Below are 14306 nucleotides of genomic sequence, written 5' to 3'. Positions count from 1 at the left end.
TAGGGGTCGAGCTGCCTGTCCGTGGGTGTGGGGGGAGGAGAGGGGAAGTTTTGTTGCCTCCATCACAGTGAGGGGGTGTTTGGAGTCACTGTGATGGATGTTTGTGTTGGGGTCGGGTGTCCTGTGTTCTTTTCTTTTTTGCTGTGTTTTGTGTGACTGCTGAAATTTCGCTCGGTGTTGTGCCGAGTGACAATAAAGTGTTGTTATGTTATGTTGAGTACAGAAGCAAAGATGTCTTGATACAATTATGGAGCATCTAGATGAGACAACACCTAGAGTATTCTGTGCAGTTTTGGAGTCAAAGTACACGCCCTAGGAGTGCAGCAAAGTTTCATTAATAGGATGGTGGTACGCAATAGTTTCCTAGACTAGTATTCACTAGTTTAGAAGAATTAAAGGAAATTTAACCAGAATTCTGCCATGGCTAGGGAGTTTGAGTCTGGGGTGGATGGTTCCCTATCTGGGGGTGATTTAGAACAAGGGGCCATAGTGCAGGATATTTAGGTTGGAGATGAGGAGAAATGTCTTTATCCAAAGGCTGGTAAACCTGTGTAATTTTCCACTGTGCAGACGGCAACGGAGCTTGTCAGTGAACATAATTAAGAAGGGGATAGTGAAATACGAGACATTATTATTATTATTATTATTATTATTATTATTATTATTATTATTATTATTATTATTATTATTATTATTATTATTATTATTATTATTATTATTATTATTATTAATCTGAAGCCTACCAATAGTAATTGCAAAAACTGCAGAAAGAAATTGTAATGTAAATATTAAGAAACATTATAAATTACACCTTGGATAGTCTCACAGACAAATTGATTCTGACACTTAATAACTCTCTCTTCTACAGTGTAGCATTCTTTTAGGCAGGAATGAAAAGTTGTAGCAAGTTATGTACATGAGTACAGTAACGTATTGTTGGAACCCAATAGAATCTGTTCTTGTTTTGTCATGAACCTGTGAACCTTTCCTAACTTTGATCTTGAGAACAATAATGAATTACCACATTATCAACTCAGAATAGGGAATTCAAAACAACATTTTCTGTGATGGGGATGCTTTGACTCCTGACAGAATTCACTGACACAGCTACAACGTGAACAAAGCAGTGGCTATTTTCCCATGTTGTGTAGTTACTGTTCCTGACGCTTCTGGAAGAGACCAAGACAATATGTTACAAAGTAATAAACCATCTGAAAATGAGCTACATCCTGTGGTTCCTGAAAGCACGGCTCCCTGTATTTATATGTAAGGGGTGTTAAACAAATTCAGGATATAAAGGGATTTTTTTTTTTAAACCCCAGCGTACTACTTGGAAACAGTGTAAAATGGGAACTGTAATTCCATTGTTATTTTTCTAGAGATATACAATATGGAAACAGGACCTTTAGCCCACTGAATCCACACTATCAACCATCCATTTATACTAATCCCATACTAATCTAATCCAATTTTATTCACCACTCCCTATTGTTATCAATTCCCTTTAGATTTTATCACTCATTTACACAAAAGGGGCAATTTACAACAGCCAATTAAACTATCAACCTGCACTTCTTTGGGATATCTTTAATGTTATACATAAGTACAGCACGTAGCATGAAAAGAAAATACCAGAGTGCAAAATATTGTTTGTCCGGTATTGTAGCATAACTGTTCCAGTAAAGGGAGAGTCTAAAACCAGAGGGTGCCAACTTCAGAATAAAAGGACAAACCTTCAAAATGGAGATTTGGAGGAATTTCGTAAAATAGAGGGAATCTGTGGAATTCATTGCCACAGATGGCTGTGGAGGCCGTCATTGAGTATTTTTTAAATGGAAACTGATAGGTTCTTGATTAGTCAGGCCATCAAAGGTTATGGAGGGAAGGCAGAAGAATGGGGTTGAGAGGGAAAAATAAATCAGCCATGTTTGAAGATGGAATACACTCGATGACTGAATGGCCGAATTCTGCTCCTGTCTTATGGTCTTATGTTTTTATAGGCAGCTGGCTGGAGAACCAGCATAAGGGATACCTATTTAACTTTCTCACTGGTCTTCATAGAGAAGTGAATATCTTTTGGTTGAGGACAAAAAGAGCTATGTTGTGATGTATAAAAGTAAAATTTTAACTACCTTATTTAATAGAAACCAAGTTGTCAAACCTTGCCAATGCCACTGCACCCGCTCCAAGTTTGTATTCAGCTGAGTTGAAGATTTACCCCATTCTTCTGCAATTGAGAAAATATTTGAGACTAAATAACTCCAACATCCTCTGAGTTTAATCATTCAGTGTCAAAAGGAAACTGTTGGTAGCCTCCCTGTTTTAATCTTCATCCTTTCACAAATCATGAAACAGCTCCATGTTATTCTTTCATGATAAGTATTCTGTTTTTGCAATGACCTGTGAAAGGGTGAGTCAGGAGTTCCGAGATCATTCTTATTCTTCCAAGTGTATTATTAAATAAATATGCCATTATATTTTATAAATTTAATGTTAATATAATTTGCTTTGCAAATGTTACGGCAACTCAGCCGATGAGATAGACACGATATAAATACTGTTCTATTATGATGTGTGGCTTTATTATGTGTTTTTAAAGTTAATATGTTTATCTCATCCGTTCTTGGGCATGTCAAAAAGAGCTGTTTTGGGTTAACGTGATGAATTCCTGTTAAAAAAAAGGCCAGTGTTAATTTTTAATAGAACATCTGCAGTGTTGACCTGGAGATGTATTGTGTGGGGATGAGGTTTTATGGGAAATTATCTTAAATCATCTGTTATAACACAAAAATTATTCAAATAAACTTTGGAACTATTGTGCCAAAGTGATTCTTATCAACTAGAAAATGTTCTTTTATGGTGGTACCAGAAACAAGAACCTTCCATGAATCTTCTACCAATTTTGATGTTGTTTTGATCATCAGGATTTATCAATGTTGGTACTTGATAAATGCAGCTAAATGCTGGTAACTGTTGGTTAATGCAGCTACCAATTTAAATATAATGTATGATCTGCAAAATTGTGGGTTTATGTAAGGATCTTTTAACAATACCTCTCGACAAAATTTTTCCAGCTCATCGAAATCTTTTCCGTACTTTTTTATTGTTTCTTTGACCCTCATGAATGGTTGGCATGAGTTGAAATATTGGCATCTTCTCATAAATGTGAACAATGTTATTTGGGAGAAACAACGATACTTGTTGGCTTATTATGACACAGAAAGAGGCCATTTGACCTATTGGGTTCATGCCAACTCACAACAGAACAATCCACATCAATTCTGCTTTTGTTCTCTTGTAAGGTACATGTTCTTTCACTTACCCTTTGATTATTTTCCCACTTACCTATCCTCGGGGTGATTGAGTGCACATCTTTGGAATACGGGAGGAAGCCAGAGCTTCCCGTAAGAAACTGACATGGTTGCAGGGAGAATGCACCATCTTCATACAGATATTATTCAAGGTCAGTACTGAACCCAGGGCACCGGAACTGTGAGGCAACAGCACTAACTGCTGCTTCACTTCCGGGTGCTGATAACCCCTTATATTCTGTGGATTTTAGGGGAACCAGCAAAAAGATTACAGGGAGGCCAGGTTACCACTCATCAGAAGAAATGCCAACCTTCACTTTTTAATCCAACAATTCCTAAAATTTCAGCTATAAGACGCATTTAAGGACCAAATTACGTGTCACTAGCAAATCTGAAGCAAACCTCAGCCACTGGCATAGCATTGCTAATCATGACTGAATTTATGGTTCACAATTTTACTTCACTTTTGGTGGAATTACAAAAAGTGAGTCATAGTCCTAATTTAAAGCGCTGGCTTTAGGGAGTGGAGCTAGGAAGTAAGTTTTCCACATAAAGCTGGAAGGAACACAGAGACCTCTCCTCCAAAAATATTGTTGATGTTGGTGCTGATTTTTGGCAGGTCGGCCAACAAGGGATGTAGAATAAAATGAGAAAAATAAAGCTCCAATGCAGACTAGCTGCGATCTAATTGAATAGAACAGCACGGTCGAAGGGCTGAATGGCCCGCTCAGATTTCTGTGCCAAGATGGATACTGATGCTGTCAGCAACGTAAAATCATAAGGAGGAGCTTTTTTAGTAGCACAGAAACATTGTTTAATGGAAGTAGAATGGATGGAGCAAGTTAAAGAGCAGCAATTAAATATTTCTGATATAAAACATTCAGGGGTTAATAAGAAAAATGGAAAAGGGAGGGACAGAGTCATAGTGTCATAAAGTGTAGAAACAGGTCCTTCGGCCCAACTTGCCCTCACCGACCAACATGTTCCATCTACCCAAGTCCCACCTGCCTGCATTTGGTTCATTTCCCTCTAAACCTGTCCTATCCCTATTCCTGTCTAAATGTTTAAACTGTCTTAAACGTTGTGATAGTCTCTACCTCAACTACCTCCTCTGGCAGCTTGTTCCATACACCCACCACCGTTTGTGTGAAAACGTTACCCCTCAGATTCTTATTAAATCTTTTCCCCTTTACCTGAAACCTATGTCCTCCTTCTGTGTCCTTGATTCCCCTAATCTGGGCAAGAGACCCTGTGCATCTACCTGATCTATTCCTCTCATGATTTTATACACCTCGATCAGATCACCCGTCATTCTCCTGCGCTCTAAGGAATAGAGCCCCAGCCTACTCAACCTTGCAATCCTTTTTTTGTACAATACCACCATGATAGCGCATATTGGATAAAGCATATACCTACCATCTAATGAAAGGGCTAGACCGAGTGGACGTGGAGAGGATGTTTCTAGCAGTGGTATAGATTCAAGGTTGCGGTGTTGGTGGATGTAGGGAAATGACGGTACCAGTAAACGGGTTGAGGTCTTAGCTCCCGCTCCCTAAAAATCACTCTGGATGTTACAAGGCCGGCTGCGGGACAGGAAAACTGAACGGTGGCCGGATGAGGCGACAGGTGACAGTTCACAGATCGATGTGTCCGGATCGAGGCAGTGATGGAGGCCCTGCAGCAGCCTGTGGCTCGATTGCATTAGATGCCACTACAAGAATGTTAACACACAGATCGGACAAGGCCTGCATCACAAAAGCCTTTATCATTTAAATATAAAATAGAATTTCTTTTGTTACATTATGGGGTATTTGGATTTTATTATAGAGAGGGGGGATAGGTAAGAATGAAACCTATGGAAACATACAACAAAAATCTTAATTATAGGTTTAGTTTTATATGGAAAATATGGATCGAAGACAATTTCTTTGCACACTTATCACACTCCACCAGAGCAGAAGGAAGCATAATTTGACCTGGTTCCGGAACTGCAAGATTACAAAAGGAAACACTTGTTGGACAGTGATTGAAATATAATTTTTTTTCAAGAAAAAAAATGATGGTGGGGATAATTTGCTGAGATGATTAATATCATGGGCTTAATAATAGTTCTAAAAGTCTATATTGCATGGAAGGAAAAATTATTTGAGTTTTTGTTCAACAATAAAAGTTATTTCTACTGAAAAGGGGAACTGGTTGCAATAGTGAGGCCATGGACTCGAGGTCAAGAGTAAGAATGTTGCAATTGAGAAAGCAAGAACCAAAGCAAGGACACTATTGATGATGAGCAGCAAGAAGTGGCATAGAATAGGATACAAGAGGAGAACTTTGAAGGATTTCTTTCAGGGGAAGAGAATAGGAGAGTGCACAGGCTAACTCTAGGGAAGCTGCAGTATCAAAAGCATGAATGGTTTTCACCAACAGCTGGGTTGAGATAGTTCATAACTTCATAAGTGATAGGAGCGGAATTAGGCCATTTGGACCATCAAGTCTACTCTGTCATTCAATCATGGCTGATCTATCTTTCCCCCTTAACTCCATTTTCCTGCCTTCGCCCCATAATCCCTGACTAATCAATAATCTATCTATCTCAGCCTAAAAACTATGCATTGACAGCCTCCACAGCCTTCTGTAGTCTTGAATGCGGTTGATATTATGGAAACCAGATAGTGTATAGAGGATTGGAAGCTTGCCACAGGTATTGGTATTGGCTTAATATCACTATCTGTACCGAGATGCAGTGAAAAACAATCAGGAAACCTGGACCGTAAACGCGTCCAATCAAACCACATATGAGTTCATCAGGTAGTGCAAAGAGAAAAATAAACTGATGCAGAATGTAACGTTGCAAAGAAAATGCAGATAAAAATGAAGTGTAAGGGCTGCAATGAGTAGTTGGGAAATCAGGACTCCACCTTTAGCTTGTGAAAGAAAATAACTGCAGATGCTGGTACAAATCGAAGGTGTTTATTTCACAAAATGCTGGAGTAACTCAGCAGGTCAGGCAGCATCTCAGGAGAGAAGGAATGGGTGACGTTTCAGGTCGAGAACCTTTTTCGGACTGATGTCAGGGGGGCGGGACAAAGGAAGGATATAGGTGGAGACAGGAAGATAGAGGGAGAACTGGGAAGGGGGAGGGGAAGAGAGGGACAGAGGAACTATCTAAAGTTGGAGAAGTCAATATTCATACCACTGGGCTGCAAGTTGCCCAAGTGAAATAAAAAGGTCTGTTCAATAGTCTGATCGCAGTGAGAAAAAAGCTGTGTTTGCATCTGGTGGTATATGCCTTCAAGCTTTTGTATCTTCTGTCAAATTGGAGAGGCGGAAGAGGGAATGGCCGAAGCGCAGTGGTCCTTAGTTATGTTGGCTGCTTCTCTGGAGCACCATGAGGTGTAGATGGAGTTGATGGGGGAGGAGGGGTGGCGAGGGGGGGGGGGGGGGTGGTGAAGCTGAGGACTTGCAAATAACAATAAAAATTATGAAATTCCTGTACATGCTGGAAATCTGAATTGAAAACAGAAAATTCTAGAAACACCCAACTCCTGAGAGATCTTCATCCTGCAATGTTGACACAGTTTATTTCTCCACGGTTAATGCCTGGCTAGGTGTTTCCAACATGTTCTGTTTATATGCCAAGGACTTGTGTTTGGAGCCTTTCAGACTGCAAGAAGTGAAGCTTCTCTCCTGATTTCCGCATCTTCCAATACATTCAATGCTGCTTTGGAATTCCTACAGTATGTACCTCCTTTTAGCTTGGTTTACTATTGCTGCAGTAAAGGCTCCCAAAGCTGTGCAATTGCTTCCAGCCATAGTTGTGGGCAGTGAGCCCTCCCTCTTTAAAAGGCTTTAATCATTCCCAGGCAGATTCATCAGATACTGGGTTTGATATTTCTGAAATTACTCTCATGCCAAAGAAATTCTTCAATCGCTTCATGAGACATGTACATGAATTTCAGGTGGGATTCACGGACAAAACACGGGACACCTCTCAGTCATCACTATTCTGGCCCATCTTTTTCAGCAGAATCTAGACGAGACCTCTCAGTTTTCTTCATATCTGACACCATCTGTTTCCTCATTTCTCCCAGAACCTGTGTTACTGGAGATTTTAATAAACTTAGTGGCGCTACACAGAACTCTCCTACGGACATTTTGAGCAGCGCAGTGGTGCAACTAGTATTGCTGCAGCCTCACAGGGCCAGAGATGTAGGTTCAATCCTGACTTCTGGCACTGTTTGTGTGAATTTGCACATTCTCCCTGTGACTGCATGTGTTTGCTCCAGGTGCTCATTTTTCCTCCAACATCCCAAAAACGTACATATTGGTGATTTAGTCAGCCACAAAATGAAATCAGTTTGGATCCTGGGGAGATTTCAATGAGAGGAGCATAAAAGTAATAGAATCAATGCAGAATTAGTGTAAATGGGCAAAACACAAAGTGTTGGAGGAACTCAACAGGTCAAGTAGCATCCTGGGATGGAATGGACAGGTAACCTTTCTTCAGACCCGAAATGTCACCTGTCCATTCCCTCCTCAGATGATGCCTGACCCATGAAGTTCCCCCAACACTTTTTGTTTTGCTCAAGATTCCAGCATCTGCAGTTTTTTTGCGTCTCCAGTGTAAATGGGTGGTTGATAGTTGGTATGGACTTTGTGGGCTGAAGGGCCCCTTTCCATGTTATAGCTCACTATGACTCCATGATACGGTAAATAGGAGTGCCTTCCCAGAGTATAACTCAAGCTTTGGATCCTCTCACTGCTGTTGTTCCTCTGGAAGTGGCAGGTCTGATGAAATCCTTCTTCATTTCGGGTTGTTCTCCAAATTTTTTGAAAACCTCCCAGTGCAAAATTCCCACTGTGGCTCGGGTCCAGAATCAACTTTAGACCTCTAAATATAAATCAAAATGCTCCCAATAAGCTCCCAAAATGATCCGAGGTCAGAGGTTCCAATTGCAGAGGATAGGAGTAGCAACTGTGTTATAATTGTGCCAGACAACGAGTTTGCCCCATGACCACCGCCACTGGAATTTTAACAATAACTTGCAACGTATGCATTATATGCCATTTCCATTTACTACAGAAATACACAAAAGTGGCAGAAGCCATAAGGGATCAATTTCAATTAATGTTAACTTAATAAAAAATTACATTAAAAAAAAACTACTTTCAAAGCAAGGTTGTATAATCTCAAAAGTGTAGTCACAAAAGCAGGAAGCTACTCGTGTGTGTGCCCTGATGCCATTCACACCATTACTCAGACGTGCTGGCTGTAGTACTGAATTATGAACATGTGTTTAGACACAAGGGGAATGTGTTTGAAGTTTGACAGGAGATGCTGTACAGCTGCCAGTAAGTCGTGTGCAGAGGTGAACAAGCTATCAGGAAAGATGCAACTGTAACTTTTCTCTTTCCGAGACTTTCGCAAGGTCCTGACATCTTTGTCGCTCTGCTGCTTCTCTGCGGAAAGGTTCCTGACTCCTCATTTTAAATGAAACATGAGGAGACAAGGGCGATTCCACCATTTCTAAACGAAAACTGGTCAGAATCCTTATAGTCTGAAAGTTGTAGGTAGGCATCTCTTACAAATCAACATGGAAATTTTAAACCGAGAGGCTTTAAAAAAACCTCACTACCTGCATAAACTGAAAAAAAACAGAACTGAAAATTGAACAAAACTAGCATCTTTTCAACAAGAATGTATTCTCACTGTTCTTTATCCATCTTTCTTGCATAGTCTTTAAGCTAGACCTTGATAACTTCCACTAAACACAAGTATGGTATCCAGGTTTAGCTTATAATCTGTCACGGAAAATATTCTTGAGCCATTCATTTTGACCCACTATTAATTTTGTCATGTGGATATCCTGCAAAGTATGTACTAGTGAACTAAGAGGGAAGAAACACATTCCATCCACTCAACCACTGTAAGGAAATTTAATTAACTTAGATCTGATCTGTCTGTTATCATATGATGGGTGCGGATTCAACTGAGAAAACCTAAACTGTACTGTCCGACTGAAAGATCAGATAAATATGGATGTTTATATTTAAATAAATAATATATGTATTTTTAGCTCAATCAGATATATATTGTTGAAGTAGAATTGAGTCACTGAATTAATTAACAGCCCAAAGCAGCAGTGAAAGGAACTGGACATGGGGGTATTAATGGAATCAAGGTATGTGGAGATATGTTCAATGGGGCTGGAGCAGGAAGAGAGCAGGCTTCAATTTTGCCAGTCTGAAGAAGGGTCCCGACCCAAAACATCATCTATCCATGTTCTCGGGAGATGTTGCCCGACCTGTCTAGTTACTCCAGCATTTTATGTCTTTTAAAAAAAAAGTATTTACTTATAATCTATTTATTTACAATAGGTTGGCTTTAATTGTAACCTTAAAATGATGCTGGAATTTAACTATTAGTGGCCAATACAGTCCAAATAAATCTCATGTTGTAATTTATACATTTTTCCTGGTATTTGTCAGAATTTCTTTCAGAGGGCTAAATACAAATATGGAATAAGTTCAGGTTGGTCCAAATGACTCAAGCTTGATGGAATCAGTCTGAAACAGTCTCAGTTATTGGTTTGTTTTCTATTGTTCACCATTCAGTCTGGATTTAATGTAATGCTGCTTGTTCATTGTTTTAAAGAACTGAGCAGCTACTTATCAGATAGGACCGAGTATTTCCAGATTAAAGCAGCACAGGCTTCATACGGTCATTTTTATCCAGTTCAGTCTTTAGACTTTAGACTTTAGACTTGGGAGAAACAGCACGGAAATAGGGGGCCTCCAAGTCCGCGCAGACCAGCTATTACCCTGTACGCTAGCATTATCCTATCCACTAAGGACAATTTACTGTATTACCGAACCCAATTAACCTAAAAAACCTGTACTTCTTTGGAGTGCAGGAGGAAACCTGATCACCCGGAGAAAACCCTCGTGGTCACAGGGAGAACGTACAAACTCCGTACAGACAGCATCCATAGTCAGAATCGAACCTGTGTCTCTGGGATTGTAAGGCAGCAGCTCTACCGCTGCGCCACCGTGCCGCTCCACTCATCAGGAAAAACAATGCCTTCATAGGCTGAAGAAATAATTTTTTATGATATTCTTCATTGTCACATTCTCAGTAGAGTGCTGAACTAATTAATGAAGTTTAAAATTAACATTTTATTTATAGATAAGTAAATGCAATGAAATCCAACAAGCGGTAAGTGAATAAATGAGCAAATAACCTTTTTGTTGTGGTGTTGGTGATGCAAACCATGTTGGCTTCACACCTACAATTTCATTGCTCTTTGTCATTGGTCCTGAGAGATCCTATGCATCATAGTGTTGACAATTTAACACTTCATCTGGCAGCAGAACCTCTAGCAGCACCATTCCTGAGCACAATAAAGCTCCAAAAATCTGCTTCTCAATCATTCGGACGTCACCAGGTAATATTTGCAATTTTTACTTGTCCGGGCTGTGTTGCCACATGTCCTTCATTCACCTGGGCCTGGTTCTTGAGCTTCCTCCTGACTCACTGATGCCCAGTTCCCATGCTCCCTTTCTATTCACCGCAGCCCCTGCCCTCTGTCTCCCTAAGTTAAATATGCCAAGCTGATGCCAACATTAATACACATTAACGAGAATGCGGAAAAATAAATGGCTCTGTAAGTAATCTTGAATAAACATTTCTCTTGGAACTTTGGGGCAACATTTTGTTTTGCACTTACATCAGCTGCCATCCATCCAAAATTGGATGCACAATTTAGTTGTCTAAATCTGGCCAGATGTATTGTAATGAGTCACAAATAATAGGAGCATGTCTGTACTGTTATGCCTAATAATGGGCCTAAGCAACTGCGGCGCATTCCATTATTTAATGCCATATAAACAATGTGCCAGAGGTTAGCTCGGGAGGCAAAGACGTTGGTTTTAACCTTAATGGGCATCATATCTGGTGACAAATAAGAGATTTAAAAGTTGTTTTCTTTTCTTCTTGCGCCATGATTTCCTTTCCCCATGATTTCAAATGGCAATGATAGAAATGTTTTCATAATCGAACAACTCTGTATTAATGTCCCCATCATGAGAGATCATCTGGGTTCTATGGTACAGCAATGAGTGGAGCAAGCCAATAGCTTTGAATTCCCATTGCCTTAAATATTTAATAATATCATGAGTGAATAACATGAGTGGATTTTTGTGTTTAATAATAACTTGAGTGAATAAGTGAAAAAGTCTTTGGAGGAGAAGGAATTAATCAGTACTCTTGCTGCCAATTACATTCGGATCCAACTGTGATATTTGCAACCATCCATTTCCTAATCAGCAAGCAGAATAAAATGAAACATTTTGCTGCTGGATCAGATGAAATTGACATTGGCAGTCACTCTTCTAGTTGCCAAGCTTAGCAGCGAGACAGAGAACATTAGGTAGACACAAAATGCTGGAGTAACTCAGCGGGTCAGGCAGCATCTCTGGAGAGAAGGAATGGGTGACGTTTCAGGTTGAGACCCTTTCTCCAGAGATGTTGCCTGACTCACTGAGTAACTCCAGCATTTTGTGTCTACCTTCGATTTAAACCCGCATCTGCAGTTTTTTTTCCTACACAGAGAACATTAGGATCTGATGAAATTCATTAGACATGTGACTGCTAAATAAAGAGAGCCAGTCAATACTTAGACTCACAATCGTGGCTTCACTATGCAATGATTGTTTCAGTGTTAATTGTATAGATCAAATGTTGGGCGAGTCCAGAACCAGGGGCCACAGTCTTAGAATAAAGGGGAGGCCATTTAAAACTGAGGTGAGAATAAACTTTTTCACCCAGAGAGTTGTGAATTTGTGGAGTTCTCTGCCACAGAGGGCAGTGGAAACCAAATCACTAGATGGATTTAAGAGAGAGTTAGATAGAGCTCTAGGGACTAGTGGAATGAAGGGATATGGGGAGAAGGCAGGCACGGGGTATTGATTGGGGACGATCAGCCATGATCACAATGAATGGTGGTGCTGGCTCGAAGGGCCGAATGGCCTCTTCCTGCACCTATTTTCTATGTTTCTATGTTTCTAAATAAGACATCACATGGGCTTTATGAAACGCAGGGCAGTGGATAGGAATTAGATGCTTCCTGACATATCCCAGCAACGCCTCGTGAATCATTTTCTTGTTTTCTTTAGCTTCATCACATCCTCCCTAGAATATGGTGACCAGAACTGCTCGCAATATTTCAAGTGCCATCTCACCTGTTTCTCCTGCTTTTTGTCCTATATTTTCTCCAATAATTAGAATACTTTAAATTTCTTCTTTCATGCCTCTTTCATTTCCTTACTTCCCATTGTTATTTCCGCACTTTTGTCAAACCATAGTTGCTCCTTAGCTTGCTTGCATAATTACTTTTCTCCCTTTCCATTTTTTTGTAGTCATCCTTTTCTGGTTTCTAACATTTTACCAAACTTTTGCCATGTATTACTCTTCATAACTTGGTCGGTGTTGGTTGTTGGTGTTATTGGTCGGTGTAGGCAAGTTGGGCCGAAGGGCCTGTTTTCACATTGTACGACTCTATGACTCGTATTTTCTATTTTTTTAATACAATTCTTACCTTACTTGATAAGCAGCATTCTGGGTGCATCATTCTTTTTTTTGGGGGGGAGACTTTATTTTGCAACAATGTTAAACAATGTTTATTTTGCAACAATATCAGCAATCCTTGCTGATATTTTTGGAAAATCTCCTCAAACCACTACCACTGCACATTTGCCATCTTACCTTCCAATCCATTTTTCTATTCCCTTTTAGCAACTCTGCCTTCAATTCCAATTGCCTTTATTTGACCTTGCAACACAAGTTTCAAGGCTAAATTTCTCACTTCAAACTAAATATGAAATTCCACTAGGTTGTGACCATCCCTCCCCATTATATTAAACAACCTCTTCCCTGATCAGTTTCACAACGTGTTGTCCAAAGAAACTACTCAAATGTACTCAATGACTACATATCCCCAAGGCTACATTTGCCAGGTTGATTTTTATAATGTATGTAAAGATATTAAGAAAATCTAGAGATGCAAGTATTTAAAAATCATAATAGCTTTCTACAATTGCTATTCTTTAACATCTCTATTGAATACACATTTTGCTTTACGACTCTACAACCCAATAGCAGAGTAGAAGCATTATTGTTTCATTTGATTCTCTAGTTAACAGGTTTTCATGGCTAACTAGGAGAGAGGTCAGTGTCACTGATTCCAAGGCCTCTGAACCAAGGGCTCAGAAACGCTGCCCGTAGTTACAGCTGGAAGGATATTCATGATGTCCTACCCTCCCATGTTATTGTGACCAAACACTGCTGCAATCATCTGAGGATAAAAACATCATGGCAAATCTCCAAGAGAAGTGCATTGACATGGAAATTGAAGTGAATAGTGAATGGGCATTGAGGGACTGAAATCTTTTTCTATTCATAGATTTCATGTTATTTTCAATAGAGACATTATAGAGTCAAAGAGTGATCGATTCATATCACACAGAATTTGCCTTTGACTCACCATGTCCATATTGGCATTAAGTATCTATCTATATGAATCTTATTTACCACCACACAGTTTGTGACTGGCTTTGTCCACTGATTCATGAATTTGTCTCAACGCTTTCAAAATGTTGGGGGAGCACCAGTCACCACAACCCAATCAGTGCACATTTCTTTTGAGTGAAAAGGTTCTTCTTCAGATCCCCTCTAAGCCTCTTAACCTTTATCATAAACCAAGCCAACTAGTTTTGTACACTTCTCTTCTGGGGGTAGATTTCCTATTATCCTATTATCTATGTTCCTCATAATGTTGTAAACTAACGTTTGTAATCCTTCGTATCTTGTGATTCAGGGACTTAGGTTACTCACAAGGAAATAATTCACCCTCCTTTTCCCTCTTCTTCTAACTCTTTCTGCCTCTCTTTATGTTTCTCCCTCTCTGCTTCCCATTTCACAACTTAATGAATTCAGCTTTG

The sequence above is a fragment of the Rhinoraja longicauda genome, chromosome 5, assembly GCF_053455715.1.
Source record: "Rhinoraja longicauda isolate Sanriku21f chromosome 5, sRhiLon1.1, whole genome shotgun sequence".
NCBI classification, from domain to species: domain Eukaryota; kingdom Metazoa; phylum Chordata; class Chondrichthyes; order Rajiformes; family Arhynchobatidae; genus Rhinoraja; species Rhinoraja longicauda.
Note: the sequence above shows the minus strand (reverse complement) of the source record.